The following is a 26257-nucleotide window of genomic DNA, read 5'->3' as shown; positions in this document are numbered from 1 at the left end:
CAGACTACTTCACTAAAAAGAGCTGTTTTAAAGCCCCCAGGAAAACAACAACAAAGCACAGCAAATCTGCCCCTTATAGTCCATCAGTTTTAAGTTTAAATCAGTTTAGAATAAAAGATTTGATTATGTTCCCAAACAGTCTCTGCCTAAGAGCTTCCCCGGTGGCTCAGCCTGCAATGCAGGCAACACCCAGAGTTCGACCCCTGGGTGGGGAAGATGCACTGGAGGAGGAAATGGCAACCCACTCCAGTTTTCTTGCCTGGGAAATCCCATGGGCAGAGAAGCCTGGCGGGCTACGTTCCATAGGGGTCGCAGAGTTGGACATGACTGAGCACACACACGCAGCAATAATATGGGAACAGAACTCCCTTCTCAAATAGTCAACTCTCAATATTTGAAATCAGACTTGTTTTCATGCCATTCTCTGTAGATCAGTTCTTAGGTGATAGCTAACTTTTATGTGATAGAAACAAATCTTAGATGTGCCTTCCTTTCCCTTTAACCACTAAATGCAAACAGTTTCTGAAGCACACACAAAACAAACTTTTGTTCTTGGTTCTGTCGAATGTGGGATTTTGATAGTGGGAAGACAGGACTGAGAAGTTTTATTTATTACTGGATTTAAATCACAAACTAGAACTTTCACTACTAATATTTATTTGCTTTAACAGAAAAACCAGGATAATTTTTGGCAGTTTTCATTAAAAATGGAAATTGTAACTATGAGGTAACTTTAAAAATAAGTTGCAAAACAAGTCCATGTCTTGTCAGCCTGCTCCAAGGTGTTTTAATTTTTATTACCCTTTTTGTTTCTTTGTCCCTCTGACAGCTCCCTTTCAGGTTCAGAACTGGACTGATAATTCACTCTCTTTGCCTTCTCCTCTCTGACTTTCTTTTACCAATCTGTTGCAGGTGGGCCTCCCTCCCTTTTTTTGTGTCCAAAAGGCACTGAATAATAATTTTGGGGGAGAAAAGATCTAAACCTCCTCATAACCATTGAATAACTCTGTATGCTTATGAAACATGTTAGGCAAAAGTCTGTTCCCCATCTACCCCTTTTAATTTAAAAATAAGAAGCAATAGGGAAGGAAAAAGGTCCCCAGTGGGGTATGAGTTCCTAACAAGGGTTAATTTACTCCTGTGAAATCTTTGCCAATAGTAATTTCAGCCAATGGGAGCTCACCCTGATGAGGTAATTCTATCAACCCACACTTGATTGGTTGCTCTCTTTCTTACTTGGTGTACTCCCAGAGGCTGAAAAGTGAAGCCGGCTTGTTTTAGGAATAATGTGAGCTTTTTTCTCTGGCCATTCACTCAGCTCCACTGAATCTTTCTGTAGCACGGCTGGTGCAAAGAGCTGCTGAAAACAGCTGGTGCTTACAGAAATGCTTAGAGCCACTGGGGAAAATCTCAGGTTCCCCTTCTCAAGCAATTAGATATCCTGCAACTTGAGCTAGCTCTTTTACCTGGGGCTACAGGGGTGTCTTCTAGTCTGGCCCTTTATCCCCATCCTGTCAGTGACTAGAGATCTTAACAATGAGAATGTGGGTGAGATGAGGCTGATGCTAGACTGTGAGGAGCTGAGAGAAAAGTCAGCCCGTCCTGAGACAAATATATCCCATAATGCTTGTCACACACCACCTGTGGAGCCCAGCAGTGCTTCACTTTGTGAGTCAGGCTGATTGCCTCTTTAGCTCCCCTACAAAGCTGGAGGGGTGAGATTAGGGGAACTGGGGCTTCTTTCCAGTCATCTCACTTCTGTCTGTTGCCTTTTACTGTGTTTAGCTCCAGAAACAGACCTCTCTTGGGTTTCCCTGATAGCTCAGATGGGAAAGCATCTACCTGCAATGCAGGAGACCTGGGTTCGACCCCTGGGTGGGGAAGATATCCTAGAGAGGGGAATGGTAGCCCACTCTGGTATTCTTTCCTGAAGTATTATATTACATGGAAGTGGGGCCTGGTGGGCTACAGTCCTTGGGGTCACAAAGAGTCGGATATGACTGAGTGACTAAGGCGCACATATCAAGTATGGCTGAGCTCTCTGAAGTTTTTCAGGGCTAACTGGTTACGAGGAGGACATTTGTACACATGAATAGGACCCTAAAACCACATGGGGGAAAATTGGTGGGGAGAAACTTCTAAAACAGAATTGAATCAGAACACATTATGTGGATTCTCAGAACTGAGGATGACAGCATTCCAAAGGTAAATGTATTACTTGGGGAGCTCTGTGGAGAGGGTAATCTATCTGATTCGAAACACAATTTTGATGTAAACATCAGTCCTCTGCCCTTTGTGTTTGAGCTTCATGGAATAAGATTCTAGAGTCAGAGGGAATGAAATTTTACTCCATTTTGTTATCTAATCCTGGGAAAATAGCTCTTTTTCTGTGACCCATTTTAACAGTCTTCAAAAAGGAGAATCAACCTGAATTCAAGGGAAGATTTTTTGAATGAAAGGTTCACCCTAAGTGTTTAAAAGGGTGGAGATAGCACTTAATATTCTGATAATATTCTCTGAAACACCCTGAAACTAACTCCACCCACGTCCTAATCCACAGGATAAAGGTCTTTTCCTTATCTTGCTAACCCCTCCCGCCCCCAGCCGCTATCCATCTTGTTAGAGACCCGGACCCTCTAGATTAGATTTATCCCAGAGAACAAAGACCAGGAAGAAAAAGAAGTATAAAAAGTAGGAGACTTCCAGGTTCAATTTGCAATTATGGTATGTTTACAGAATAAAGCAACTAATACATATGAAAGTTAACATGGTAATGGAAAGGATTACTGCTTTCGAAAGAATAGGAACTATGTTCTATTCATTGCTAAACATTCAGTGCCCAGTCCAATGTCCGACACGTGGGGTTCTTTTTCTTTTTAATTTTTTTAATATTGCAAACTTAGTTACACAAAGTGAGAAAGAATGGTTTACTGCATCTCCCTGTGGTCAGTTTCAAACTGTCACCAATTCATTAGATAAACAATTAATTAATGTTTTTTGAAGGAAGGGATTGTTGAAATTTCTTAGATTTAATTTACCCCATCCTTCTTTTCTTTAGAAGATTATGATCAGTATCAGTATGAACAGTAATATCAGAAAATCATATTTCCTATAGTAGTTTTCATTATGTTAATCACATCTCAGAAAAAAAGGGGCAAAAGTCTTAGGGATACTTTTCATTCTAGGTTATTTGATTAAAAGATTAAAAAATAAGCATCTTGATTTTATAAAGCACAGAACCTCAAACTACCTGCTACTCCTGCTTATGATTAATAGTTCATCCAGCTTCAGAGTTTTAAAAATGTTTTGGCATGGGAGGTGACTGAAAGTTATACCAGGGCTGACTTGTAGGGCGATCATCTCTCTGCTTTGACTGTGATATGGATGGAATGGGGCCAAGGTCTCCATGTTTCTTAGTGTTTCTATTTTATTTATCTTCAACCTTTGTCCTGTGGGTTCTTTATCCTTAAGGACACAGATAACAGGCTGCTGAGTCTAATATGTTTGCTTGAACAGCCTTTTGGCAGTCTTCAACTTAATTTTCCAGGGAGACCAGAAAAAAGCCCACCAGTGATCTGAATTGAGGTGATCATCCAAACTACAAGACTGTGTTTGGGTAAGTTGCTTCCCTTAGAGGTTTCTATGTTTCAGTAAAATGAGGCTTTTTGGTATAGTGATATAGTGCAGAACGTACAGCCTTTAGAGAAAAAGAGACCAGTAAAAAAGACCAGTGTTTGAATTTCCTCTTCATGTTTTTCATATTTCTCATCTGTAAAATGGGTTGTTTCAAGAAAAAAAAATTATTTGAAAGCACCTAGTGCAGTGGCTGGTACATAGCCAAGTACTCAATATATATACTCTTATGATCAAAATGAGGAAGTTGCAAAAAGAAAAATAGGAAATGGAAATGGATAGGTAATTCACTCAGTAAGAAATACAACTGGGCAGGAAGCATACAGTACTTCAACCTCACTAGTACTATTGTTTTTGCTCATCAAATTGACCAAAATAAGAATATATATAATATCCATTTTTGGTGAAATTTTAAGCAAATAAGCATTTTCCTATATGTTCATAAAACCTCTTCTGAGGTACTTTTGGTAATATCTATCAAAATTTAAATCTATTACTCTTCAACTCAGCAAGTTTGTTTCTTGGTATCTGTTATACACAAATATACACATGAATATACAAATATTTACTGCACTATTGTTTTTAATAGAGAAAACTGGAACAGCTTATATTTACTAATATGGACAGATTTCTATGGAATATTATGTGCAAATATTTATATATAAAAATGTATTATAGAACATTATAGTGTGATCTTATTTATGTAAAGAAAAAGGAATGTGTGTATTTAATAAATGTGTAAAAAGAGGTCTGGGAGGATATACTTCATAAGGTTTACCTTCAGGGAAGGAAGTAAGGTTAGGGAACAAAGAAAAAATTTTACTTTCTGTTCTTCTAAATATTTTGGATTTTCCCAATGACATTATATTATTTTTTATTTGAAAAAATAATTTTTAAAACAGGGCAGTGGTGTGAATTAGACCATCCCTCAGCCCCATGGTGAGTACTTGTTCAGATCCAACTTTAGTGTTGGGTAGAGTCAAGCACTTCTTAGATCTGTAAGGGTGGGCAGAACTTGTATTTAAGAAGCAAAACTTCCTCTTTATGGTTTGGGGTTTGGATTGTTGAACCACTGAACCCAAGTGACCCTTTCTGAAGACAGTAGGACTGCATGGGAGTGAGGAGACATGTTTCGGGAAACTTGTGTCCTACTCAAGGTGTTCTATTAAAAAAAGGAAAGATAAAAAGAAACAAAGAAAGGTCTTGGGCTTCTTTGGAAGAGCTTCAGCCCCTTGAAGTCCAAGGCTCCTGGGCTGGCACAGAACCTTCCAAGTTCATCTGTCTTTCTGCTTCCTCAGCATGTCAGCATGTCAGGCATGCCAGTTCCCTAGTGATGAAATTTCTCTCCAGGTCTTAGGGAGTTTTCTTGGATTACTGGAGCCCACCAATTTCAATTTCACTGTGGTTGCACGTTTAGTTCCTACCACTGTGTACAATACCTGAGTGAGAAAACGGATGAAACATCTTATTTAGAATAAGGATAGGAGGAGTTTCCCTGGTGGCTCAGTGGTAAAGAATCCACCTGACAATGTAGGAGACACGGGTTAGATCCCTGATCCGGGAAGAACCCACATGGAGCAACTAAGTCCGTGCACCACAACCACTGAGCCGACTCCCTGGAACAGACCCTGATGCTGGGAAAGACTGAGGGCAGGAGGGGAAGGGGCAACAGAGGGTGAGATGGCTGGATGGCATCCCCGACTCGATGGACATGGGTTTGAGCCAACTTCGGGAGACAGTGAAGGACAGGGAAGCCTGGCGTGCTGCAGTTCATGGGGTTGCAAAGAGTTGGACATGACTGAGTGACTGAACAACAAAAACTTTGACCCAGCTTGAGAAGCAGAATATTATAAATGTTGGGAAGGTCCATGGTGGGGCTGCCAGCACTGTGGTACAAACTGAGCACTGCACAAAGGTCTTTGCCAAGCTGGGGTAGATTCCTCCTGGAGGATGGGACCTTTCCCTTGTGTATAAAGGCTCTGCTGCTGCTAGGCTGAGGGCCCACAGAGAATGATCCTTTTTCTAGTTCCCAAAGAGACCACTGGCAGGCTTCTGCAGCCCTGTCCTGGGGGATGTTCTGCCTGTGTGCTCCATATCCCCTACTAGAAGCAACAGTTATACTGGATTTCGGAGTACTTATTCTCTTATTTTTCTTTAGCATTTTACCATATGCATATGTGGAAGTTCCCAGATGGCACTAGTGGTAAGCAGACATAAGAGACGAGGGTTTGATCCCTGGGTTGGGAAGATCCCCTGGAGAAGGGCATGGCAACCCACTCTAGTGTTCTTACCTGGAGAATTCCGGTGGACTATGATCAGTAGCGTCTCAAAGAGTGGGACATGACTGAAGTGATTTAGCACACATGCATAGGTGTATGTATCCATAAGTTATCCACCTCTCTACTTTTTCCCCTGAAAATTCCATTTGCCATTGTATTCATTTTTCAGTATTGTTTTAACAAATTGCCACAAACATAGTAGCTTAAAACAACACAATTCAGACCAGATTCGCTGATGGTCTAGTAGCTCCCAGTGCAGGAAGCATGGGTTTGATCCATGGTCTGAGGACCAGGATCCTGCATGCTGCACTGCATAGTGAAAATTAAAAAACAAGAAAAAGGCACAATTTATATATGGAGGCAGTGGGTATATGGTATGTCTCTGTACCTTCGACTCAATTTTGCTGTGAACCTAAATCTGCTCTAAAGTTCCATGGCATGTGGAACTTCCCCAACCAGGGATCAATCTGTGCCCCTGCAGTGGAAGCATGCAGTCTCACCCACTGGACAGCCAGGGAAGTCCTAAAGTATATGTATTTTTAAAAAGGCATTAACTAGTAGCATAAGGGGAGCTGAGAACCCTCTGTTCACTTTGTAATTTTTTGTGTAAATCTAAAATTAAAAATAACCAACCACTATCTTACAGTTCTGTGGGTCCAAAAGTGTAACTTGGGCCATGCCAGGCTAAAATCATGACTCTAGGAGAAAATCTAGGGGTCTCTAGAGGAGAGTTAGACTTTGGTGGCTCAGTGGTATAGAGTCTGCCTACCAAGCAGGAGATGCAGGTTTGATTCCTGGGTCGGGAAGATCCCCCTGAGGAGGGCATGGCAACCCAATCCAGTATTCTTGCCTGGAGAATCCCATGGACGGAGGAGCCTGATGGGCTACAGCCCACGGGGTCACAAAAAGTTGGATGCGCTGAGCAACTAAACAAGCAGAAGCAGCGGAGAGTTATTTTCCTTGCCTTGCGTGGCTCCTAGAAGCTGCCCAAATTCCTTGGCTCAAGGTCCGCTTCCTCCTCAAAGCCAGCAGTGGTGAGTTGAGTCAGTCCCACATCTAATCACTCCAACCTCTCTCTTCTGCCTTCCTCTTCCATTTAAATGTAAAGACCCAGATAATCCAGGATAATCTCTACATTTCTGAGTCTGTTGATTAGATACCTCTTCTCGCCTTTGCCATGTAACCTAACATAGTCACAGGTTCCAGGGAGTAAAGTTGTTATTCTGCCTCCTACAACCATCTTTGTGTGCTCCTTTGTCACATGCCTCTTCTGCCCACCATCTAAAAGACTATTATTCTTTTGTTTCTTTTTTACAAATAGCTCAGTCCATATTTGTCTGAGTTGTTTTCTGAACAAGCAAAAAGAATATATACTCTTATTGTGATATATTGACAGTGTCTGGACACAAAATGACATTAAATATACTCTCTGTATTTTAAACTCTGGGCATTTATCAATAGCTTCAAGTCTGAACTTGAAGCGTAAGTAAGGTAATTCAGATACTACCAGTTAAGCTCCCTATTGTTTCCAACTTTTTAAGATGCAAAATGAATACATGTAAATAAATTTTAAAAAGAGCAGAAACCATAAATGCACAGTGTGAAAAGAATTCTAAAGCAAACACGTGTAGCCAGCACCTAGTTCAAGAAATAGGACATAGACAACACCCCTTCCCCAAAGTTCCCCTTGTGACTCTTGTTTATCCCTTACCATCTCCTTTCCTCTTAGAGATAAACCACTATCTACTTTTATGGTAATAAGCTGTTTGCCTTTTCTTTGTAGTTTCACCACCAAAGTATGTCAGTTCAGTTCAGTTCAGTTGCTCAGTCATGTCTGACTGTTTGTGACCCCATGAACCGCAGCATGCCAGGCCTCCCTGTCCATCACCAACTCCCAGAGTCCACCCAAACCCATGTTCATTGAGTCGGTGATGCCATCCAACCATCTCATCCTCTGTCGTCCCCTTCTCCTCCTGTCCTCAATCTTTCCTAGCATCAGGGTCTTTTCCAATGAGTCAGCTCTTCGCATCAGGTGGCCAAAGTATTGGTTTCAGGTTCAACATCAGTCCTTCCAATGAACACCCAGGACTGATCTCCTTTAGGATGGACTGGTTGGATCTCCTTGCAGTCCAAGGGACTCTCAAGAGTCTTCTCCAACACCAGTATTTCCAAACAATATACAGTAGTTGAGTTTTGTCTCATTTTAAACTATATAAGAGTCATATTGTGTGTTTCTTTTGTGGTTTATTTACCTTATATACTATAAAATTCAGCCATGTTGTTATCTGTAGGTTTAAGTCTGATTCATTCATTTTTCATGGCTGTATGTATTTCATTGCATGGTCCATTCTTTTGTGGCTGATAATTTGTGTTGTTTCCATTTTGGGGCTATCACAATCACTGTAGCTGTGAACATTTTTTGCATATATATTCTGGTACCTATGTGCACATAGTTATCCAGGGTATGCATTCAGGAGTAGAAATGCTGAGTCAGAGTTTTTTGGTCTTCAATTTTAGTGGATAATGTTAAATTGTTTTCCTGCTATCAGTGAATGACAGATTCTGTTGTTCCACGTCCTTGCCAACACTTGGTATTATCAAACTTACTAATTTCAGCCATTCTGGTGGGTGCATTGTTGTGGCTGTAGAGTTGTATTTCATTTCAATTTGCTTTCCCCTGGTTATTAATATCATTAAATATTACTCATAGGTCATTTAGATTTCCTCATATGTGCAGAACCTATAAGAAAGGTTTCTTCTGGTGTAATTTTATATTGGATTGTCTGTATTTAAAATTTATTTGATTTCTAGGAGTTCTTTATATAACATGGATAATACTCCTTTTTGGGTTGAATGCTTTGTAATTAACTTTTCCAGTTCTTTGGCTTGTGTTTTCACTCTTTTTATGGGGCCAAATATAATGTAGTTGAATTTATTACTCCTTTCTCTATGGTGAGAGAATTTGTCTTTAAAGAAGTGTGAAGACATTCTTGTATAATTATCTTTTTTGAATATTGTTTTAAAATGTTTTTATTGTGAAATATTCATATAAAAATGCCCCAAAGATATATACAGCTTAATAATAATTTATTACAAACACCCATGTAACTACCACTCAAATTGAGAAATAAAACATTGTTTACAACCCAGACAACTCATTCTTGTTCCTCCCTTCCAAAGGAGCCACTATCATGACTTCTACATTAATCACTTTTTGGCCTGTTTTTTTTTTTTTTTTTTTCCTGTGCTGGGTCTTTGGTGCTGTGCATTTGTGACGAGTTAGGGATATTCTCTAGCTGTGGTATGCAGACTTCCCATTGTGGTGGCTTCTCTTGTTGTGGAGCCTGGACACTAGGGTGCTTGGGTTTCAGTGTTTGCAGCTCTTGGGCTCAGTAGTTATAGCACATGGGCTTAGTTGCCCTGCAGCATGTGAATCTTCATGGACCAGGGGTTGAACCCATGTCCCCTGCATTAGCAGGCAGATTCTTAACTAGTGGACCACTAGGGAAGTCCTGGTCTTCTTTTTAAAAAAAACATTTTTCCATCTTGATATGTTTCCTTAAACATGATGATTGTTTTTTTTGTTTTTGGAAAAAGTTACATCTAGCTTTAATTTTAAAAAATGTAGGGAGCTAATTTTTATTTAAAAATTTTTTGAAGTATAAACTACATACAGAAAAGCATTAAAATCATGACATCTGAATAAATTGTCTCTAAGCAAATATACTCATATAATTGCCTCCTAAATTAAGACATAGAGTATTTCCTTATGACGCCTCTCCCAATCATTGACTCTTTTCTTCCTCCAAAAGTTTCACTCCTTAAACAAAATTCTAAATTTTAAAACCACGATTTAGTTTTCCCTGCTTTTGGAATTTATTTAAATGAAATAATATACTATATGTTTGTATCTGGCTTTTTTCATTTATTTTTCTGGAATTCGTCATGTTGTTGCTTGCAGTTGTAGTTTGTTTTCATAGTTGTATAGTATTATATGGTATAAATATACCAGAATCTATCATTCATTATTCTATCACTGACAGCTACTTGAGTTTTCATTTTTCTGCCATTATGAATGTGCCATATATGTACATTTTTATATGTCTTTCAGTGCCTATGTGCACATTTTATTGGGTATGAGTGACATTGATGAAGTTTAGAGTACATGTATATTAAGCTAGTATGCATATATATATTTTATACATATTTCTGTGTGCATGTGTACATATTACAGGTATGTGTATATATTGGGTTGGCTAAGAAGTTCATTTGGGTTTTTTGTAAGATTTTATGGAAAAATTCAAGTATGCTTTTTGACTAACCCAACATATATATTTATGTATTTTTTTCCTTTTAATTAAAAATTTAATATAGTTACATTAATTATAAATACTCAAATATTTGGATTTGTTTCTGTAATTTTTTTACTATTTGTCCTGCTTTTAAAACTTCTTATCCTTTATTTGAATTGTTTTCTCCATTTCATTTTATCCCCTCTAATCTCCTGGAAGTTATACATACTGTTTTATTTATTTTATTGGTTGCATGGAAATTTTGACATGCATATTTAACTCAATAAATTATGAACTTAATACATTTAGCCTCCTCTAGACAACACAAAGCCTTACATACTGTAACTCCTTTCATCCCCTCCCAATATATGTACAACTATTCAGTAATAGTTGAATTTAGACATTATCATTATTATTAATATTTTATACAGCCAGTGTTTGGATTTACAGAATTTTTGCAATTTTCTTTGGTCACCATTGCTTCCTGCATTTTGGAGCTTCCTTCTGGGATTACTTTCCTTGGTATGTCCTTTAATGAACATCTATCTGTTAGTAGTAAATTCTTTTTTAAAATCTGAACTTTATCTATTTTTTCAGTTCTTACATTGTTTATCTGAAAATGTTTTTGTTTTGCTCTCACCCTTGAAATGTTGTTTCACTGAATTTGGAGTTGATGGCAATTTTCTCTTAATATTTTGAAGTACATTCCAATGTCTTCTGACTTCTGCTGTTGCTATTGAAAAATCAGCTGTTAGCCAAAATGTCATTTCTCTGAAGATTAATTTATCTTTTCTTCTGCTTAATTTTAAGATCCCCTCTTTCTCTGATGTCAGGAATTTTCACTATAAGGTGACTTAGCATGGATTTCATTTAAATTTTTTGGCATCGAAATTTTTCATCTTTCAGAATTTAGAATATTTATCTTCAATTCTGGAAAATGTTCAGCCATTTATTTCTTTGAATACTGCCTTCCTCCATTCTATTATCTCCTTCTTGAATTTTAATTAGACATTTGTTGAATCTTACCCCATCCTTCACGCATCTCAACTTCTTATATTTTCCATTTCTTTCCTCCCCTGTGTTATATCTTGAAATTCTTCAGACAGATTCTTTGGATCCCATGATCTTTCAGAAAATGAATTCTTCCTTCAGCTGTCAAATCTGATAGTCAAGTTATCCTTTTTGAGTTTCTGATTCAATTGCCATTTAAAAAAAAATTTCTGTGGCTCTTTTTCAAATCTGCCTGATCAAGTTTGATAGTTTATTTCCTCATTATCTTTATTTCATTTAATTCCTTTAAAAATATTAATAAAGGAAAAACTTTCTCTACTCTTAACACTTTTGGCACTAAAAATGTGGGTTTTCTGCACAAAATAATTCTTCAGTTCTCAGCAGACATCAGCTGGGTATCCTATTAACACCACCTGGAGTTAACACAGACTTCATGGGTTAAAGGCTCAATCCCACAAGACTGCTCACCTCCCTTCAGATACCAGTCACAAGTAGTGGCTCCTCAAGTTACCCACACTTTTGTCTGAATTGGCTACAAAAAAGCAGTTCCCATGACCCTCTTCTCAAGTTTAATAATTTTCTGCCATGGCGCACGTAAACCAGGGAAACACTTTATTTTCTATCACTGGTTTATTATCAATGATATTTTAAAGGATGCAAATGAACAGCCAGATGAGGTACATAGGGTGAGATCCAGAAGGCTCTTGAACTTAAGAGATTTTGTTCCTGGGGAGTTAATGGTATACCACTATCCCAGCTCATTAATGCATTCACCAATCCAGAACTTCATCAAATCTTGTTCAAGAGTTTTTATAGAGCTTAATTTCCAGCTCCCCTCCCTCACAGGAGGTCAGTTGTAGGGTTGAAAGTTCCAACACTCTAATCATTTGGTCTTTCTGGTATCAGCCCCATCCTGAGTCTATAGCGGCCCCACTGTAAGTCATCTAATTAGCATAAACTCAGAGATGATGAAAAGGGAGTCATTATGAATAACATGGAGGCTCCCCTGGTGGCTTAGACAGTAAAGAATCTGCCTGCATATGCAGGAGACCGAGGTTCAATCTCTGAGTCGAAAAGACCCCTTGGAGAATAGAACAGTTATCCACTCCAGTATTCTGGCCTGGAGAATTTCATGGACAGAGGACCCTATTATGAAAAACAAAATATACTTCTCTTACCACATCACTTAGGAAATTACAGGGATTTTAGGAGCTCTGTGCCAGGAACTGTGAACAAAGACAAAATACACATTTCTTCTTATGTCACAATATCACAAATATATGTTCTTTATACATGGTATTTGATAACTAGAATACTTGCAGTCATTGCAGGTATTATTCTTGAGTTCATTTTTCCTTGTGTTTTCAATGATATTTTAGTATGAGGTCATATTTCTATAGGAAACTTACCTGTAGGATTTTTAGAGAAGATTTACTTTTGCCTATACCAGGTGCCTGGGGCACTAAAGTGATCATCTTTATGGCTTTCAGTTACTTTCGCAGCCTCTGTGACCTGTCTAGGCTGAGAAACACATCCCTATTCTCCAGGCCTCTGTCATCTTGCCCTTAAGTCACATTGGCAACCTCCCCTAAACTAACACCTCCACAAAACTGAAGAGCTATGTCCTCACAATGAGGTGGTTTTCTGGGTCACACAGGTAGTTTGAAATTCTCACCCCCACCTCCCGCAACAGTATGCTTGCACACTTGTTCAAGAATATCCAGAGGAGAGTTTTCTTTTTTCCTATTTCATCCAGTTAAAGTGGAGACAGTCAGGTATCCTTTCCCTTTCCCTCTGTGAAAGTGAAAGTCACTCAGTCATGTCCGACTCTTTGTGACCCCTTAGACTATACAGTGTGGAATTCTCCAGGCCAGGATACTGAAGTGGGTAGCCTTTCCCTTCTCCAGGAGATCTTCCCAACCCCGGGATCAAACCCAGGTGTCCCGCATTAGGTCAGGTTTTTTCCCCTTAATCTCCCATCGAGGATGTAGCTCTTCAATTTTGTGGAGGTGTTAGTTTAGGGGAGGTTGCCAATGTGATATAAGGGTAAGAGGATGTGCCTGGAGAATGGGGATGTTTTACTCAGCTTAGATGAGGTCACAGAGGTTGCCTAAGTAAAGTGACACTTAGGACACTTAAACTGAACTCAGGCTTATTAAACAATAAATAGGAATCTGCCATGCAGAGGGCATAATTACACAGGGTTTACCACAAGGCAAGAATCAATCATGTCCAATGTGTATACTGCTGTATCTCCAGCACTTAGCATAGTACTTGGCACATACCAGGTGCTCAATTAATACAGTTAAGTGTATCAATGAGTAAGAAGTATCAGTTTTCCAAATGGAGGAAAACAACACATATAAACCAAGTAAGAAGTAACAAAGAGTAAAACTTTATTAAAAAACAACAAATTTGGTTAAGCCAAAAACCATTCCCTTTTTCAACAAATACTTTTACAATAGTTGTTTTTGGTGAGACACTTTTAGGATACAGACAGTGCTACACTCTAATACAGATAATAAGATACATGTATAACAACTATAACACTTCTCCCTGCTTACACAATTTAGTTTCTCTCTCACTAGGAAAGGCTAAAATAAGGGTATAAGGCTTCATGCTTCAGAGCCTCTCTGCTGATGAGCTCAGAGATTGGGAAGACACTAAATGCCTCTGCAAATCGTTATACCCTTGTCTTTAATGGAAAAGAGAAGTCAGGTGTAAACTACAAAAATGTGGTTGTAGTTTGATTGCAATTTGCAAATATTTGGGCTGTCAGTTTGCCACAGAAGGTGTGGTCCTCATGAAAGGAGTTTGAGAAGCCAGGCTGGTCAGATGATATGAAGGCTCAAAAACGTAAGGCCTCTAAGGAAAAGGTAGGGTATGCAGTATGGGAAGATCTTCCTACTTGAATTTCTGGCTAAAGGGGCAGCAGAAGGCCCCTGGTATTGTAAAGGCCCCAGTCTTTTTTCTTTCCTTTATGTGGATGTAGGAAGAGGGAAGAGGAGAAAGGAATATTATTTATTTTTTACTTTTTAAACAATAAATTTCCAATTGTGGAAAGAAAATCTAGTTGACTATAGGAATTTAATCAAGAAACCAAACAATGTAGTCTTATAGATGATGATCTCAATGACTTATACTACTGTCATATACTGAACTCTGAGATATCAGGCCAAAAATGTGGACTTGGCAAAGATGAAAGTTACTGTCAATTGTTCCAGCTCCCCAAACTGGATGGCATCAGGGGCTGTGTGAGTGAATACAGAAGTTCAAATCAACATCATGTTAACTTTGGTTCTATTCTGAAAACATTCTATTTCAGATATATGTAAAAAGAAGCTTTTTCAGGGCAGAGATCATGGTTATATCCTGCAACACGGTGCCTGGTCCTTAATAGTTGCTCAGGAAATAAGTGGTGAATAAATAAATGCACAAAGGTTACTCTGGGTTGCTAAGATCAGAACAGTATTTGCCATTATTTTGGATTTGGCGTGGGATTCGTACACCCTGGAACAGTTTCTTCTTTTTTCAGCTAGTAATATTTTTTTTTTTTTGTTTATGAAGAACAAGCATTCTTGCACACTGGCACAGTGGTCCTGGGGAAAGTGGCACAGACAGACCTCCACTGTATTCTTTAGACGACCCAGCCATACCACTCTCTAATGGTGAGTGTTTCTTTTTTTTTTTTTGGTGAGTGGTTCTTTATCAGAAGATTTAAATTTTTCTTGGGGGGAGGGGAGAGGTTTAGCCTTTTCTTTTTTCCCCAGAAGAGATGAGTACTTCAGGAACAAAAGAATGAATTGGCCAAGTCTGATTGAATTTGATAGCATTTTACTGCTCTGCAGGAGTCAGGGTAGTTACAACCTCATCTCCCTGTGCAGTGGTTGTTCCCACACACAAAACTGCAAGTATCTTCTCATTCTTATCTACATGTATGTCTATTTCTATTAGTGGGCACTGTAAATATGCTTTTAATTAGGGAGGAGGTATGCTTGTATTTATTGTAATTCTCAAGGTACAAAAGATGTAAAAACAGTGCTAAGAGTTTGGGAGTTTTGGGTGGTTCTTGGTTTTCATTTAAAAATAAACAGACAAGTATTTAGCGACTTCTACTAAGGAAAATTTCCACATAGGGCCTCATCCCTGGCAATAAAAGCCTAGATACGCTGGCAAAACATTTCCAGATACTTCTTTAGGTCTCTGAAATCAGTATAGGAGAGAGGAGTCAAAAAACTGTAGTATACACTTTTATGCTTGCCAATTTATTTCAGTGTTCTTCTTCCTGTTCTACCAATGGGGCTGTAAGGTACATTTAGGTTAAGTACCATGACTAGAGTCACGTGACTAGTAAGGACAGGGCTAGAACTCAAATGTAGGTTTTCTTATTACAAGTTCAGTGGTGTTATTCCAAGGCCAATATTCTTAAGTATTCAATGTTTGTTGTGTCCATTTCTAAATAATATCATTGGCAGGGGAGAAGGTGATTGGACATGTCTCTCTGGGTCTTGCTGGCTAGTGTGGCTCAGTTTCTTAAGACCATTGTACTAAAAAAGATGATAGCAGCCTTGACTGAACAAAAGTTAATTGATACGCTAGTACTCAAATAGCCTTGGTCAAAGATGAGATCAGTAAGGGTGAGGAGGGCGCCTGAATAATGAAAGTTTCCTTACTGATAGCACAAGAGATGGGCTCAACATCCTGCTACATCTAAAAGCCGAATTTAATCAAACTAATCAAGGTAGGGTTGGAACGGCAGGCAGGAAAGAAGACCATTTGCATTCGCTTTGAATAATCAGGGTACCTGTTGCAAAGTGACTACAGAGAGCTACTCTCTGACTTCGTCTCATCTCAGTGACACGGGTGACATCAGGGAGGCACACATGCGGAAGTCCTCCTGAGAATCCAGGACTTGGTCTGGGGCTGCAGGAAATACATTTCTTTCATAGGGATGTGACCCATGACTTGACTTCTGAGAAGCATAAAGCTTCTGATCAGATCAGCTGGGTAAAATGTTTGTTTCCTTGGGCTAGAAAAGTCATCTTGTGAAGAAATAACTAACAAAAAAAAACCCAACAACAACTCAACTCAAGTAATAATTTTCCTGGCAGGCCTCACCTTCAGAAGAAATCTTAGAAATATACCAGTCACTTCTTATCTTGGCTAAACAGCTATCTGAAATGCTGTTTCTAACACTAGTTATATATTAAATTGTGACCTCTACACCTACCAGTAAAGCATTTGTAGGAGAAATGAAGAAAAAGTGCTATAATCTTAAAGTAGTCTCTTAGTGACTACCAAATGTAGACATTCTGTTTGCTACAAGATATTAAATCTGAAGTTATGTTATCAGTCAGATGATTCTTTGTTGTGGAGAAGGCTGTCCTGTGTGTAGTTAGGATGTTCAGCAACATCCTTGACCCCCATGCACTGGATGCCAAAAGTACTTCCCAGGTGTTTTTTTTCCCAATAATTTATTTATTTAATTTATTTTTGGTTGTGCTGGGTCTTTGTTGCTGCTTCCACGCTTTCTCTGGCTGCAGTGAGTGGGGGCTACTCTTTACTGCGGTGCATGGGCTTCTCTCTCTGGTGGCTTTTCTTCTTGGGGAGCATGAGCTCTAGAGCGTGGGCTCAGCAGTTGTGGTGCAAGGACTTAGTTGCTTCACGACTTGTGGAATCTTCCCAGCCCAGGGACCGAATCCATGTCCCCTGCACTGGCAGGAGGATTCTTATCCACTCTAACACCAAGTAAGTCCGAGTACCTCCTGACTTTTGACAACCAAAAACATCTTCAGACATGGCCATAAAAATTATCCCCAGTTGAGAACTACTGTTTTAACGAAAGCACTGGAGCTGGTGGTAAAGAATCTGCCTGCCATTGCAGGAGACTCAGGAGACATGGGTTTGATCCCTGGGTTGGGATCCTTTGGGAGTAGGAAATGGCAACCCATTCCAGTATTCTTGCCAGGAAAATCCCATGGACAGAGGAGCCTGGTGGGTTACAGTCCATGGGGTTGCAAGGAGTCAGGCATGACTGAGCATGCTCGCACCAAGGTATTACAGAAAAAAAAAAAAAAAACCTCCTTCCTCCCCCTCCAAAAAAACTCTAAAGTGAATTCTGAAATGGATTATCCCTGAATCAGAGGATTCAGACAAAATTACGAGATGAATGTAAAAACTCACAAGTTATAAAAGGTCAGGTGAGAATTACCGAGTGTTGTTTTGGAGACTGTTGCTGGTATCCTATGATTCTTAGCATAGATGCCTGCCTGCCTCTTACCTCAAGATAAGTGAGAGGGATCTTCAGTGGAACTACTCAAAGTACTTGAGATGTGTCCCAAGCAGTTATAGGAAGCATGGTGGACTTGTGGTTGTCTCCTGCCTGAAAAATAGAGGACAAGAGACAGGCTGGGTTGACAGCTGGGTTGGCAACTCTAACGGCAGCAAAGAGGAACACTGAAACTGCACTGGAATTAGCCTATATTTCCAAGTTTGTTTGGGCAAGAAGTGCATGAGAGCAGCATGTGGACCAGGTGTGGACCATACAACATACAACATGGCCTAAACAGCGCCATCAGGAAAAAAGCTCCCCCTCATCCAGACACTTTACTTCTCCCACTAATGGAAAATACTCCCACTAATTTAGTTTGGACCAAACACTTTACTGCCACCTACTGGAAAATTGTCAAAATAAATATACAAATCCACAAGGATGATGTGAATGGCATTCCCTCGGGGTAAGGAGTGTATAACCTTGCACAATGTGGGGTGGTCCCAGAGCCACTTACAAATGGGCCAGTATAAGAGCTACCTTAGATCCCATCTGCCAGGGTCCACACTGAGAAAAAACAGAGTTTCAAGAGACAAGAAGTTGGAGGTGGGCTTCCATGGTGACTCAGAGAGTAAAGAATCTGCCTGCAATGTGGAGACCCAGGTTTGCTTCCTGGGTCGGGAAGATCCCTTGGAGAAGAGAATGGCTACCCACTCCAGTATTCTTGCTTGGAGAATTCCATGGACAGAGGAGTCTGGGGGACTACAGTGCATGGGGTCCAAAGAGTCGGACATAACTGAGTGACTAACATTCACTTTTACCAGATTCTTAGGGACGGAAAGAGAGTAAAGAACTGCCAGAATAAAATCTTGATTTTGTTCAGATCAAGGTTACTATGATAACCACCAAAGAATGGAGATGGTAGTGGTTTCGGAAAACTGTCAAGCATCCATTAGAAAAAAGGCAGCTTTAATCACCTGCCAGGCCCAGAGTGTGAAACCACCACACGGAAGTAAAAGTTAAGATTTTCCTGCTCCCTGATCTTTTTCTCTTTCTTCTGTTTTTTGGTTGGTAAGCTGGGAGAGAATAAGAAAGACCAGGCATAACGCCTCTGCAGGGCAAGCAGTGAGCCAGGTGTCCTAAGACAGAAAAGATTCACTCTTTGTGATTCAATGACCATAGGACTTTCTATTCCTAATAGGAACCACAGAACTCATGAACCTGAGTCAGGTATATGACAGATCGACTCCACTGCACAGGTTTAAAGGGATGATGGAATTTAAAAAGAAAGCTTTTTTGTTCTGTTTTTTAAAAATTATACCCCTAAACTCTGTATGTTGAACATATTGATTACTTATTGTAAAGTAGGATCTGGAAAAGATATCTTCCAAGGATATGCTCTTGAGTTTTATGGGAAAAATGGTCTTTGAATCAGTTCATTTGTTGAGAGCCCATGCTTTGGGAGCAGAGCACATGAATGCAAGGGACTCTCTGTCATCTGGGAGCTTGTAGTCTTGGGTTTCATACTCAGAGTAATGTAACTATTAATGTCAGTTATGTCAACAAGAGCCTGTGTTGCATAGGCAGAGCAGGTTCAGGAGGGTTTTTAGTCTAATGATTGCCTCTCCAATGAATTTTTTACTCACTTATGATTAAGCTTTAGAAGCAATCATGCTGCCCCTGTTCTTCAAGCATGGAATCACAGGTAAAGCTTCCATTTAAGATATTTAAAGAGAGATACAAGACTGAATGCATATAGGCTGGATCTTGATTGGGCTGCTTTGAAACCTGGTCCTCAGTTTGGCAGATTCAGACACTTACATTTCCCTTTACTCAGGCTTAATTAGGCTCTGAGAATTTAATTTGGATAAGACAACTTTATAGTTCAACCCAATGGATGGAAGTTGATTTATTAACCATGATGTGAATGTACTGAGAAAACCTGTATTGCTAGTATCACTAGTACCAGTCATGTGCTTTGGACAATTGCTTCTTACTGGATTTGTTGATTTAGTTGAGATTTCTTGAGTGATGGGAAGATTACCTGATGAGTGTGGAATCAGAGCATGGGTCTTTGTGTGTTCTTAAAGGCTATCTTTAATTTGTTTATTAGGATATAAACTCAATGACAGGGCTCTTATTTTCTGATGTATTCTAAGAGACTAGAATATAGTAAGCATTTCAGTATTTGTTGAGTGAGAGACTGAATCTGAACTAAATTTTTTTAAACTGTTCTGTTAATGGATGGGTTATTGGTCCTGGTCATTAGAATCATAGCCTCTGTCCTAGACAGAGAGACCACAGAACATTCTTATTCAGATTCTGCAGGTTCTAGACTCTTTATGGACCCCACCCCTCTCTTATGACAGCATCAACTGGGCATATGCCACTTAGGTGACAGATGGTTTATTTTACTCTCTCTAATGAAATTTGGGAGCCACCCCGTTCTCTGTAACACATTTACAGATCATCTCATAGGGTGATTTTTCCTTTACGTTCCTTTTTTTGGGGGGTAAATCTTGTTCAAAGTTCTAAGAGGTTTCTTCTTTTACATTTTCTGGGTTTCTGACTTCCAGCTCAGGCAGGTAGGGTAAAACTGAATTGTGGTGGTTTATATTTTCACAGGGGCCTCCCAGATGGCTCAGTGGTAAAGAATCTACCTGACAATGCAGGAGATGCAGGTTTGATCCCTGGATCAGGAAGATCCCCTGGAGAAGGAAATGGCAACCCACTCCAGGATTCTTGCCTGGGAAATCCCATGGACAGAGGAGCCTCGTGGGCTACAGTGCATGGGGTCGCAGAGTAGGACACAATTTAGCGACTAAACATTTTTACTGACACCAAGAGTTCTTTGTGCAGGCGTGGATCTACCTACCCGCTATCCTATCAAGGAATCTAAAGGCAGAAAACTGCGTTTTACTCAAAGTCCTTAACAGACTAAAGAAAAAAAAAGAGAGAGAGAGAGACTGGCTGAATATTCGTACCTTTGTGAAGGTGGTATGAAGGAAGGAACTGCACGGTCGGTCTGGGTGGCTATGCAAGCAAGTCCAGATTCCCTAGGCTCAGAGAGCTCCCTCATTCTTTCTGCCTTTCAGCTCTGCCTCTCAAATTCTGGATCAGTATAGGACACTCTATGTAAGCATATGGTCTCTCGACTTTCATATTCCCCGATGCTTTCGGCACCAAAGGCATCTATATTATCTCTGGAGTCTAGGTCGTGTCCTTAGGTGAAGAGAAAGGGTGGAGGCGGACAGAGTCCCTAGTCTAATCTCCATCGCTGAGAAAGAGAACGTGAGTCATCGCTTCAGTTTGCCTGGAGGTTCAAGTCTCTACTCTCCTCACCTAGATAAGGGTACCGGGGTTTTTCTGGTTTCCTGCAAAGTGGCATGTTCCCTCCGCAGAGACCAGGAATGACCTCGGGCTGCGGAATTCGCCCTTCATGACTCCTAGGTCCCCTCTCCATTTCCCTCTTCTTTCCAACCTCTCCAGACTGAGGACCCCCAGACACCTCCCTCGGGTCCGCGCCCTGCTTCTCAACTCTAACTCAGGGGCCCAAATTTGGAGTGACGGAACCCCTCTCGCCCCTCACCCGGGCTCTAAGTGCACAGACTTAAGAACTGCACCCAGCGTCTGTGGGGGGTCCCCAGCTCTCACTGCGCACTCGCCCCGCCCCGCCCCCTCCCACGCACGTCACGTCCGGCCCGGCCCCAGCCCGCCCTGCGCCCTGCGCCCTCCGCCCTCCGCTCTCCTCCGCTTGCTGTTAGGGAGGCTCTGCGCCTCAGTCGCTGCCTCCGTGGCCGCTCCCGCCCCATCTTCCGCGTCTCCGCCGCCGCCACGGCCGGGGGCATCCGGGGGTCGCCTACCGGGCTGGCCCCGAGCCACAGTCGTCGCCTCAGCCTCCCGCCAGTGGCCGCCACAGGAAGAGGCTCGCCGGTCGCGGAGTCACTTGGGGCCTCAGTTCTCGCTCTCTTTCAGTCGCCGCGGGTCCTGGAGAAGCGGCCGCGGCCGGGGAACGGGGCGTCGCGGTTCCAAGGGTAGGTGAACGGGCGGGTACTCCTATCTGCGCATGCGCCGGTCCCGTAGCCGCGGCCCTCACCCCTCTGCCGCCCCCCGTCGCCGTGTCCCAGTCGCGCTGGGTTCTAGGGCTTTGCCCCTCGGGGTGCGTGGGAGACCGGGCAGAGCCCTGAGGGTGCGGCATTCCGTAGAGAGAGTCCCCTTTCTCCTCAGGCAAAATACGGTGAAGCTGTGCCCCTGGCTTCCAGGGGGTGTGGCAGTCTTCGATGCTCTCAGCCGCTGCAGTGCGCGTGAGCGGGTGTGTGTTCTCACCTCCAAGCTCCCCCTAAGTGGAAGGCACAGCTACCCACGCTTGTTTGCTAGCCTCCCCTGCACACCGGACCTGCGCCGCCTCCCTGCCCTTTTCCTTCATGCTGGGCAGTGAAGTTGTTGCCGAAAAAGAAAAAGTGTGGTTTAATCCGGGCTCTATTGCGCCCCTTTTTAAGATCACGTGAGATGAGTGGTTGGTTACTTCCTTAAATCGTTCAGAGAATATAGCCAAAATTGGGCTGTTGGTGCACTGGGGACTTGTCTAGAATGCACTCTGCATAGACCAGGCTAGAGAGGGTATAGCACTGTCTCAGGGCGCCTGGTTTCCTAGATAAGGTAGTGGGAAATTCAATCATTTGATACACTTGCCCAGTGGGAAGTTGGTATACTTCAATTAAAAGTCAATTAAAAACCGAACTGACTTCTAGAAAGGTATTTCATTCGACTCCCCATTATGCCGTCTAATCAATGAAAAAAGTACTTATGATTGGGCACTTAACCTTATTTTCAAGTTGAGGATAATCTAAAAATGGCAACCGGGACCTCAGCAATGCAGATTGCTGCTGCTAAGTCTCTTCAGTCGTGTCCGACTCTGTGCGACCCCATAGACAGCAGCCCACCAAGGCTCCCCCGTCCTTGGGATTCTCCAGGCAAGAACACTGGAGTGGGTTGCCATTTCCTTTTCCAAATGCAGATTATGAACGTTAAATAACTGAGGTGCACTTACCTTAAAAGGCGGACATTAAAGGGTAGCGTTGAATTACTGACTTTCTGGGTTAATGTGGGGCTGTGTCTTCAACTTTCGTTTTTGTAGCCTTGCATGCAATACTGTATGATGGCCTGGGTGTCTCTCAGGTAATGTGCATTTAGTAAGTGCCCGTACTTGAGTGGAATTAATGAACTATTTCTCATTTGTGTATCTGTCGGTAGCTTCTTATTTTCTTAATCTCTGCTGCTTTTAAAATTTGGGCCGTATTTTCAACGATTTAATTGTGTTACCGGTTAGGGATCTGGGACACTTTTTAAATCCTGGGAAAGATGTCGAAAGGTTTATCAGTGTCATAAAATTATTCCTTAGGTGAAGTAAATGTTATATTGTATATGTGTTTTATTTTTTTATAATATTTTAAACTACTCTTTTTAATTTCATTTTGCTATGAAATTACATTGACTGAGAATTCCAGAACAAAGTTATATTAATATAAGACTACATGTTTGTCTTCTTTCTTACATTATTTTTTCATCTGCTTTCAAGTATGTTTTCAGTTTTAAGATATAGTTGACATGACATTGTATATATTTTTTTCTTTTTCTTTTTTTTTATATTGTAGTGGTTTTTGCCATACATTGACATGAATCAGCCATGGATGTATATGTGTTTTAAACTACATATATACTGTTTTATTTTTTGGTATCAATATGAGTATAGAATTCTCGTATTTTCTGTCTTTAAAATTTTATTTATTTAAAAAATTGGTAGGCTTTTTGGAGAAGTTTTAGGTTCACAAAAAAATTGATCAGAAAGTACAATTTTCCTGTATATCTCTTTCCCCCTGAACACAATTTTCCCTATTTATTGTTTTTATTAGAATGCCATTTGTTTTAGGACAGAGATAATGACTGAAATGAATGTATTGTGCCATGTCAGTTTCCTCCCACCAATAAAATAGCTATTTTTATTATCATCTATGAATAACCTCAGTCTGTGCATGGCTTCCCTTGCTTAGTTGCTAAGTCATGTCTGACTCTTTTTCGACCCCATGGACTGTGGCCCACCAGGCTCTTCTGTTCTTGGGATTTCCTAGGCAGGAATACTGGAGTGGGTTGCCAAAGCCCCTCCCTCTTTGTTGTACCCTGACTTTAATATTGGAGAACATAATATAAATTGTAGCTATATTTTGTTTTGTTTTTTATTTTTTTGTAGCTGTATTTTGAAAAAAATTGTGATAAATGTATATATGTAAAAATTACCATTTTAACCATTTTTAAGTGTACAATTTAGTGGCATTAAGTACAGTCTCAATGTTGTACAACCATTGCCTTCATGGGTGCTCAGTTGTGTCTTAATTGTTTGTGACCCCATGGACTGTAGCCCTACAGGCTCCTTTGTTCGTGGGATTTTCCTGGCAGGAATCCTGGAGTGGGTTGCCGTTTCCTCCTGCAGGGGATCTTCTAAACCCAGGGATCGAACCTGCGTCTTCTGCATTGAAGGCTGATTCTTTACATTCTGGGCTGAGCCGCTGGGGAAGCCCTTGTGCACCCATTGTTAGTATCCATTTCCAGTACTTTTTCATCATTCCAAGCAAACTGTGTAGGCAGTCGTTCCCCATTCCCTCTTCCTTCTAGCCCCTGGTAACTGCTGTTGTACTTTCTCTCTAATTTGCGTGTTCTAGGTACTTTATATAGGTGGAGTCAAATAGCATTTGTCCTTTTTGCATGTTTGGCATATTTCATTTAGTATGTTTTTCAAGGTTCATTCGTATTGTAGTGTGTATCAGAATTTCCTTCCCTTTTAAGATTGGATAATATATTCCATCGTGTGTACATACAGCATTTCGTTTATTCATTCATCTCTTGATGAGTATTTGGATTGTTTCTACTTTTTGGCTTTTGTGAGTAATGCTGCTGTGAACATTTGTGTACAAGTATCTGTTTAAATCCTTGCATTTGATTCTTTTAGATATATACCTAGGAGTGAAGTTGCTGATAATTCTGTTTAACTTTTTTTTTTTCCATTTATTTTTATTAGTTGGAGGCTAATTACTTTACAGTATTGTAGTGGTTTTTGTCATACATTGACATGAATCAGCCATGGATTTACATGTATTCCCCATCCCAATCCCCCCTCCCACCTCCCTCTCCACCCGATCCCTCTGGGTCTTCCCAGTGCACCAGGCCCGGGCACTTGTCTTATGCATCCAACCTGGGCTGGTGATCTGTTTCACTCTAGATAATATACATGTTTTGATGCTGTTCTCTCAAAACACTGTGTTTAACTTTTTGAGGAACATCTAAACTGTTTTCCAGGACTGCTGCACCATTTTACATTCCCATTTAGCAATGCACAAGGGTTCCAATTTCTCTCCAGCTCTTCAGCAGTTGTTACTTCCCTTTGTTTGTTGGTGTATTTGATAATAGCCATCCTAATGGGGGTGAACAGGTATCTCATTGTGGTTTTGATTTGCATGTCCCTAAGACTGACGCTGACCATCTTTTCATTGTGTATCTTTGGAGAAATATGTTTAAGCCCTTTGCTCAATTTTTTAAATTGAGTTTGTTTCTTTGTTGTTGAGTTACTTTCAAAAAGGCATTTTGTAAATGATTTAAATCTTTTATCTGAAAACTTTAATGGTTCTTAAAAATGAATGAAATACTGAAATTTAAAAAAAAAAATAGAATTGGGGAATTCCCTGGTGGTCCAGTGATTAGGACTCCATGCTTCCACTGCAGGAGGCATTGGTTCTATTCCTGGTTGGGTAACTAACAACCTACATGCCACAAGGCACGGCAAAAAAAGAAAAAAAGGAAATTTCTGTTTACAGATGGGTAAACAGCGAAGAGATTTTTCATCTGAAAAAGGTTTCCAATTATTTAGTAAGTCACACTGCGTTAAAAAGATCTCAATTAGGTATATATCAAGATGGAGACCTTACTTCTATAACCTTAGCATTACAAAGGTGATGCATTAAACGAAGATCCTGTCCTCTCCAATGAGTAGGATTAATGCTCTTGAACTTTCCTTTCTTTATATTTTGTTAACATGGCTAGGAGCAGAGGAGATTACTGGATGGAGAAAAAGAAAGTGTAGTATGTACACATGAACTTGACCGGAAACAGTGTTCTCCAAGTGATGCAGTAGGCTCCTATGTGGAGTGGTTCACTTTGGGGCCTTATAGAAGAGCTGACTTTGATTGGAAATGGGAATAATGAAGGATTTTTAAAATAGAATGTAATAAAGGTGGGTTTAATGCACCAACTCATAATCACATGGTATACTAAATAGATATGAATTGTAATGGTATGAAGAATAATTCATTATCAGATTTATTTATTCACTTGCAGAATATTTATTTTTCTTTTTCTAAATGTAAGATACATGAAGGAGCAAAACCAGAGCAGTTACTTGATGATAGTTGTATAACTGTACATTTATTAGACACTGAATTATGCACTTGAAAAGAGTGAATTTTTTGATATGTAAATTATACCTTAATAAAGCTGTCTTTTAAAAAAGCAACCCACCAGTGGACTCTAAGGAACTTACATATTCTCTCGGGCGAAAGAGACTTTAAACAGACACAGAAGGGGATATATAATAAAACTTATGAATGTTTTGGAGCCGAGGAATAATGTGCCCTAAGAAAATTAACGGGATATCATTAGGTTAGATGGGTTGGAGAACCCCCTCCAAGAATGAGACTTGAGTAAGAGTGGAAGATGAGAAAGAG

At 40.4% G+C, this 26257-nt stretch overlaps 1 protein-coding gene across 11 annotated transcripts in view; it reads left to right on the top strand.

The window, feature by feature from the left end:
- Positions 1 to 14782: 14782 nt before the first annotated feature.
- The window catches only part of FAM13B (family with sequence similarity 13 member B), an 87175-nt gene continuing 75700 nt past the window's right edge, over positions 14783 to 26257 (top strand). For 7 of the 11 annotated variants that reach the window (XM_020900145.2, XM_070465415.1, XM_020900128.2 and 4 more), the window contains exon 1: positions 21238 to 21520. The gene's annotated coding sequence lies outside the window, so the exon portion shown is untranslated. Of the gene's footprint in view, positions 14884 to 19094; positions 19192 to 19904; positions 19966 to 21237; positions 21521 to 25647; positions 25768 to 26257 lie in introns of those variants that run through there. The other 4 variants (XM_070465411.1, XM_070465410.1, XM_070465412.1 and 1 more) reach the window with 4 other exon arrangements.

The sequence above is a fragment of the Odocoileus virginianus genome, chromosome 3 (assembly GCF_023699985.2).
Source record: "Odocoileus virginianus isolate 20LAN1187 ecotype Illinois chromosome 3, Ovbor_1.2, whole genome shotgun sequence".
NCBI classification, from domain to species: domain Eukaryota; kingdom Metazoa; phylum Chordata; class Mammalia; order Artiodactyla; family Cervidae; genus Odocoileus; species Odocoileus virginianus.
The sequence above is the reverse complement of the archived record's forward strand: the minus strand, read 5'-3'. Positions and strand labels throughout refer to the sequence as shown.